This window comes from Oreochromis niloticus, linkage group LG22 (assembly GCF_001858045.2).
Source record: "Oreochromis niloticus isolate F11D_XX linkage group LG22, O_niloticus_UMD_NMBU, whole genome shotgun sequence".
NCBI lineage: Eukaryota > Metazoa > Chordata > Actinopteri > Cichliformes > Cichlidae > Oreochromis > Oreochromis niloticus.
The window spans coordinates 26,867,303-26,875,774 of NC_031985.2; positions in this window are offsets into that span (position 1 = coordinate 26,867,303).

The following is an 8,472-nucleotide window of genomic DNA, read 5'->3' on the forward strand; positions in this document are numbered from 1 at the left end:
AATACTAAATAAAGGTGGGTCTTTCTATACAGTAGATGTGCTGCAGCTTAAGTTTAATTGCTTGTGGTGGCAGTCAAAGTCAATGTGCTGGTCAATGGCCCGTGCATGCCGCAGGTTCATTTCCCCATAATTACTCTACATGCGCCTGGTCAATGCATAAGTCTGTCATCATTAAAATAATAAGAATGGGTTGGGCAATGAGCAAGGCAGAAAGAATGGAGGGACAAATGCAAAAGAAATGAATAAATCAATACTGCAGTGGAAAGGAGGAGGAGTCTCGGAACGTTAGAGGCAAGTGCTGGGCTGGTATCGGGTTTCTTAGACACGTGCAAGCAGTCAAACGCACATTAATAATTATACTTTAATTATACAAAATTAAAGGAAAACCTTGAAAACACATCAGATCTCAGTGGCGAAAAAATCATGTTGTATATCTATGATATGGACTGAGTTAGGAATGAAAGGATGCCACATCATTTGATGGAAATGCAAATTATCAACCTACAGAGGGATGTATCAAATTGAAATCAATCCAAGTGATAAAATGATGTGGTAGGCTAGTCCATTTTGCTGAAATTCCATTGCAGTATTGTACTGTAGCAGTGTGTATGGCCTCTGTTGTGCTCCTAATGAGACAATGGATGGTGTCACTGGGGGATCCCCTCCCAGAACTGGACCAGGGCATCTCTAAGCTCCTGGGTAGTCTTAGGTTCAACCTAGCCACCTTGAATGGACTGAAACATAATGTCCCAGAGGTGCTCTGTTGGCTTTAGGTCAGGTAAGTGTGGAGCCCAGTCAACGGTGTCACTTCTTTCATCCTCTAGAAACTGCCTGTACACTTTGCTACATGAGGCAAGAGTGTACAGTTGTGCACAATGAGAAACCCAGGACCCGTTGCACCAGCGTAGGGTCTGACAAAGGGTCCAAGGATTTCATCCCAACACCTAATGGGAGTCAGGGTGATGTTGCCCAGCCTATAGAGGTCCCTGTGTCCTTCCATGGATATGCTTCCCTGAACAATCACTGACCCACAACCAAACCGGTATCCATGGCTCCATTGCTTCTCCAAACACTCAGGCCACCCTCATTAAGTCTGCTTTTGATTGTTTGGACAGAGACATTCACACCAGTGGGCTGCTGGAGGTCATTTTGTTGGGATCTGTTCCCATCCTGCTCCTGTTGATAGGTTAAGGGCATTCTGCAGCCCTGTCCTGCTCTCCTAGACTAACGTACCTCTCTCCTAGATTGTCCTCCATGCTCTTGAGACTGTGCTGGGAGACGCACCAAATCTTCTTCCACCCTGTAAAAGTTGGATTACCTATTCAACCTCTGTAGGGTCCAGGTATCGCCTCATGCTGCCAATAGTGACACTCAACCTAGCCAAATGCAAAAGTGAAAAAAAGCCAGTCAGAAAGAATGAGGAGGAAAGAAATATCAGTGGCCTCCACCTGTTAAACCATTCCTCTGTTGGGGGTTATCTCATTGTTGTCCCTCTAGTGCACCAGTTCATAAACCCCTCTGCTGCTTAACTAAGAGCACTAGTTAATTAATCCTTTAATATATCTAAGCAGTGCACATACATGGCACATGCATCATTTGCAAGCCTTTTGAGCATTTGAATTTTTTTTTAAAAAAAGGAAAGGTTACGTACAAAAGGCACAATTAAAGAAATAGTTTAAATGAAAGAGCCAATTTTTAATAACTGCCTCTATTTGCAACTGTTGTGTCAGTAATTCAGTTTAGTTTTGAAACTGCACAGTCAAACACAGTTATAGCGGGAACCTTGGTAAATCTGACAGCACATACAGAATGACAAGGTCACGACGAACACTGCTATATGAATAACAATTCGCCAAATGTATTTTAATGCGTCCGCCGTAAGCGTTTCTACCACAAGCTGCAAACTGAAAACCTTTTTTTCTCTTTCGTGATAATGAAGAAATTTGATCAGATTTGCCTCTGCCATTCAGCCCTCAGATAATTCATTTCATATTTCGGATCAAAATACTTGGACGGAAAGCCATTTATTGACAGAAACGTAATAAGCATTCCCGAAGCAGCAGCTCAGCTCATTACAGTTCCCCTGAACCTGCAGGACTGCAGGGTAAGGCAGAACAAATAAAAAAAATCCTGCGTGTCTGTGCGCGTGCACGCCCGTGCGCAAGAGAGGATGTGTGAGTCCTCCGTGGCACAACCATGTGTTCTACAGTTGCTGGGTATAATCCTCGGCCTTTACCAGCTGCCCGCAGGTCTTTCAAAAACGTCTCACTTGAATTAAAAACAGGTGGACACAGTTTGATTAGCTTGTTAAAACACACCTGCTCCTAAAGGCCGAGGCGTTAAATGCACATCCAGACACACACGCACCGGCATGCAAAATACACATTTTCACAGGAACACAAAATGTGGGGCTGTACAGCAAAGATAATTATTATAGGTAGAAATATTAGCGACATTAAAGGGTTTTTACAGTACAAAAAAGTGCAGTTATACCTATCGGGAGAATTATATGACGAAAATAGGTAATGTAGAAGTGACTGTAGTTCATAGTCATTTCTTCTGTGCATTATAGTCAAATTATTAGGACTCATTTTATCCAAGTTTGCTAGTAATGTGCCCTTCACTGTATTACCTTTATCTTCTATTGCAAGAGGAGTTTACTCCCTAAATATGGGCTGTCCTAGTGTTAGTAAACTCTACCGAAATGCAAAATAAGTTACACTGACAGTAGAAAGGTTTTTCAACAATTCGTGGCAGGATTTCTACTCAACAGTACAAGTAGGTAAAAGTTAACATAGAAACAGTGTTGCTGTTCAGGGCAAAGCAGCATGTTCCAATATAAATAGGTTGTGGTTGTACAAACACTCTGTAAAACTTATTTGTAACTGACATTAGCCAGTCTTTGTTTTTCTTTACTGCCCATAATTTTCCTTTTACAGCTTCGAGGGGTTTTGGACATTTATTACATTCACATAGTCTTTATTTGAAATGTCCTTAACTGTGCATTGAGAGATATGCATATTTCTAAAACTGTGCAGGGCTAGGCGATCAAACTGAATATAACTGGCAATACAGAGACTTCACAATGGTGGTATTGCGATACATTAATTAAACTAATAGATGGTCTAATGATTCAGTGTGTGGCTCACAGTTTTATGGTGTGCTGTGATGTTCCCACTGGCTGCATTTAAAAGGCACCAGAGAGGGTCTTTGCAAAAGCATTTTATGATATGCCAGCAGGTTAACAGCTATTTGAAAGCCCATTGAGTCATTCTTACACTTAAACATTCTCACACATGAAGCACTTTATTCACAGTCAGACTTTACTTCAGTGACCAACAAGTAAATGTGTGTGTGTGTGTGTGTGTGTGTGTGTGTGTGTGTGCAGGTAACTTTATATGATATTGCAGAGTAATTTGCCACTATCGCCAATGAGACAGGGGCAATTGAATCCTGGCATTTTATGTTTAAATGCTCATTTATGCATCAAATGTAGCTCCGGAATATACCGAGACACCATAATAGAATTTAATCCAAATGCATTACATGGGAGGGAAGCTAGAGCAAGTAAACCCTCTTCCCTTCCTTTTGTCTCAGCTTTCAACAAATCCCTTTCTAGCAGCTCCGCATTGGGTCCATAAAACTTCTCCATATGAATATTTAATGTACGACTCATGTAATGCAAATTCTACTTTGTTTTATTTTCCCTCTGCCCGGTCCATTATTTTGCCAAGTGCTGCGACAGATTTCTAGCTCGCTGGTTAGAGTCCAAATGCACTGCACACACATTACATGACTTAAGTGTCCAGATGTTGAATATACAAGGGAGGAAATACAAGTTTTATGCATGGTTTAGCATTGTTTGGTTGGATGCTAATGCAAACTACATGTATTAATTTTTATGTACATGTCTTTTGGGATGTGGGAAATTAGATAATGATTCCTGCTTTAGTGGATGTTCAGGTCAAAGGTGATTGAGAGGTAGAAATTGGAGGCAGATGTTATATTGGAGATGGCTTTTTTTTGTCTCACTTCCACAAGCCAGTCAGCGTTCAGATGGTTTTATTCACACTAGAATGTGGATGAAATCCTTAATGTGACGTGTAATTTGCTAAAGCCAAATCAATTAAAACAACGATTTAAAAAAAACTGACACAAATTGGAGTTTGATGATGAGATCAATTTCAGTGTGCTTGTTAAATATAAACACCCAGCCAGGAGACAGTTAACTTGGCTTACAAGGTCACAGAATCCATTAGAAAAACTGGCACCTGTAAAGCTCACAAATTAACACATTATCTCATTTGTTTAGTCCACACACAAAAAACCATTTGGAAAAATGACAAGTTGTCGTTTTACCAAGGTCAGTGTGATGGACAATTTGCTGGTTGCCTAGCAATCACTGTGTCAGCATCACTCCAGCTTTTGTACAGCTGGAACAAACTGAGACATGAAAATGAAATGTCCGTCAATAAGCTTTAGGGGAACCAACACTTTTCTAGGAAGTTAATTAGCATGTCTTGGTTGAAGTTTAAGTGTGGGAATGAATTTTTTCATTACTAACTCTTGACAAAAAAGCAAATATGCATCTTTTACAAACAGTCAAAACACTGCTTGATGGTGTAAATATGAGCAACTGAATAGAGGTGGCATCAAAATGTCATCCTTAAATGCATATTAGTAGTCGGGTTAAGTTGCATAATATAAAAGCTTACTTGACTATTTCCATCTTGGAAGAGGAGTATGCAGTTATGCCCATGGATCTCTCTTGCAAAGTGATTTGCTGACAGATATAAAGATGTGGCTAGCAACGCCATGTGTCACAGAGAATACATATCTGTTTGCAGAAGGGCTTTCTCCTTGGAGAAATGAATAAACCGATAACTGAAAACATACACATTAGTTATATCCCCTCTGCTGTTATGGCATTTTTAGTGTTTTTCAAATTTTTTACATTCCTGCATGTGACATGATTCCCAGTAGTAATATTCTTCAGATTTTATTATCTTATTCTAGTTAATATGAGAAAACTTACGATTTTCACAATTTTCCATGTTCCCTAATGTCTGATGAATGTGGTGTCTTCTGCAAATTAGGGTCACAAGGAGGCTGAAGCCTATTCCAACTGTCATTAAAGGCTGAACAAACATGTTATGTACACATGTGCTTTTATATTTATTAGAAATGCTAATAAATATATATGCTATATATATATACAAGCAGTTTGTGCCAAGCCATTTGTTGGCTTCATGTATGAAAACAGACACGTATGTGAATTTATCATGGTATTGTTTTTTTTATCTTCATTACATCACTGTAATGTTAGTGAGAATTCATGAACGCCAAATATGTGAATAATTAACACATATATTTATGGATTTTCTTCTTAGCAAGCTACATATCATTTGTATCAAACAAAGTAATGAACACTTTTCACACATATGCATGGCAACTTATTTCAGTGACTCCAAAGTGCCAATGCCCTAAAAACTGCTTACAGTAGCAATATGTATTCGTAAACAACAAAGTAAATGTAACGGACACGTAATGTTGCCGTTCATTTTAAAATCAGCTACTACATATAATATATCTAATATATCTATCATTTTTAGGATTTGAGTGATTAGAAAAAGCTATATAGAGGTGGATAATCCTGGTACCCTAGAAGTTTATATATTAAGCTTTAACCAGACTGATTAAGGCCTCTAGGAGGAGTCAGGGAACAGCTGTGATAGGAAAAATATCTGACTCTCTTAATAATCACATATTTTTGTTCTTTCTACTTTCTAAACATGCCACCCCTTTATTAGATTGGACCCAAAGGTTAAAAATAAAGAAATCACATCGATCACACGGATAAGATGTCTTAGTCTCCTTTTAAAAAGAAAAAAGGAACCGTCACTGATTGATTAATAGCACTGATCATCAGCTGTGTTAATAAAAGATCAGTGTTTGTGCCAACAAAACATAGTAATAAAACTGTCTGTTTTCTTATTTCCCAGTTTTATTCTCTGTACTCTGGGTTTTTAAACTGTGAGGAGGTGAATGCTAACCACAGAGGACACACATTTATATGCTAGCCTGCCATTAAGGGCTTTGAAATGGCAGATGGGCAAAATGGCTGACCGAGGTCTGTCCAGGCCTCCGATCCTCCCATCCCTCTCTCTGCCAGCTTTGCCTTGCCAGACTTAGATGTGCCAGAGAGTTAACCCCTTTCTCCCCCTTGAGGGTGTCTCTGCGGGGTGGCAAGGGCATGGCAAGGCATTCTGTGGAGCATCAGAAGCAGAGGTCAGCATGTGCAGTTAATGTCTTGTGGCAAGCCAGTTCTATGCAACCAAACCTCTGCCCGTGCTGGCAGATGAAAAACCATTTTTTAAGAAGGAGGGGGGTGGATGGCAAGTGGAACATTTACCTGCTTCTCTAATAATATTCAAGATGACTGATGAAGTGGACTGCCTGAAGAAAATAACTGTGATATTCATGTTAACAATGCATAATATTATGAATAAGTGTGGGCTTTTTTACTATGCAGTAGTTATGGAAAAAAATGTTTTTCCTGTATTATTCTCTATAATTTTATGGTTTTGCAGTTTGTCTCTGTCTTGGCAAACACTTACAAGTGTTAAAGTACAAGTGGGGAGAGGGTCTATAACTATAACTGTAGAAAACATGCCAAAAGTCTGATTTCAAGAGCTTTAGTAAGCACATAGATCAGCCTCCAAAATCAGAGAATCAGAGTTGTCCATCTGTAGGTGTGCTCTATTAGGCCAGATATAAGGAAATTTCCTTTATACAAGCCATCAACATTTTTAGTGAGCATTTCAATAAGTTTGCCGGAGGAAACGTTTAACACTGTGTGTGTGTGTGTGTGTCTTTCGCACTCTCTTTCCCATTATCACTTACTGACCTGGCAGTTCCTCCATGACTCATTACTGTTAAATAATGTGAACGCCCCTTGAGGCCAAAGTGCTGGCCATCGCTTTGCAGAAACATTTACCTGAATATTAGTATGCATGTTTCTGTACACCCCATTTCCTCGTGCTCTCTGCCAGCACAGGGGAGCAAATCAGTAGGTCAACTGGTCCGTTGTATAATATCTGCAATACGGTGTGTGTATGTGTGCTCGAAAAGGTTCGGGAGAGGGTCGATCTGGGAAGTGGCGGCGCTATCTTTGAAAGATGGCGAGAGCTAGTTAGCTATTCCCATCACAACACTTTGCAGAGCTGGAAGAAATGACATTTGAAAAACATGTTGCAAAGTCATATTGCTTTACAGTGTCTGTGGTAACGAGTCTTTTGTAGATTTAACAGGTCTGTTGATGTTGGTGGTGATTTAGCAACACTCTTCTCTCAGGTGTCCTGAATGCAGAGTTGAAAAAAATCATTTAAAAAACATTTGTACTCTATTCCAATTATTCGTAAAGTGAATACCAGCAAAAAATAAAAAGAATTCTACTTGAAGTATTTGAAGTCATTAGTGTAATGATTTAATTATTTATGAGAGCGTGGGCATAACCTAGTATGGGAAAAGCTTTCAAGATATTATTGAAATTAAATGCTAATGGCTATTCCTCTCTGTGCATGAAACATCTGGAAAATATATGTTTTCGGTCAACTATTTTTGCTTCTAAGCAGGGGAGAAACTCTAAGCTTTGTGTATATCCTCCATTGTTCCATTTTCACATCTTCAATGTGTAGTTCTCCTCCCTCTTCTATTATACCGAGCCTTGTAGAACTGTGCAAAAGTCTGAAGTCACCAATCACTCCCGTGTATTTTGCTGGAAAAATGGGAAAAATGTGCAAACATAAACAGAAATTCTGTATATAAGGCAAAAACACAGTTTGTACCAATCTGACAAGCTTAAAAGTCAATTTTTGGGATAAACGCCTTTATTCTTCAACACAGTCTGAACTCTCTTAAGCAAGCCTATTGTAATTTCTGTAAGTAAACTAAAGGAATGGTTCTCCAGGCTTGACATAAATCTCTTCTCTGGATGTTGGCTGCCTTTTGTTTCATTCTCTGTCACGATGATCTTACACTGCTTCAATAATGTTGAGGTCTGGGCTCTGAGGCCAGTGTAAGATTGTTCCACTGTGTATACTTTTACTGCTTTGGTAGTTTGTTTGAGGTCATTGTGTTCAATCTGCTTTCAAGATGGTATTGTGTGGTAGATCAAAATCTGATTGTAATTTCCTGTATTCATTATTCTGTCAGTTTTGAAAAGATCCTCCACACCACTGGCTGAAGTGCAGCCCTAAATCATGAAGAGCCTCCGCCATGTTTTACTGATGGTTCGAGACACTCACTGTTAGACCGCTTTTCTGATCTCTATACATATTGACAACGATTTCAACCACAAAGTTCAACCCTTCAGGACTTGTTTTCACTCCAGTTCTTGTGTAATTTGGCATACCTCAGCCTTTTCTCCCCATTTTCCTTCGTTAAGAATGGCTCCTTGACACCCACCCACGG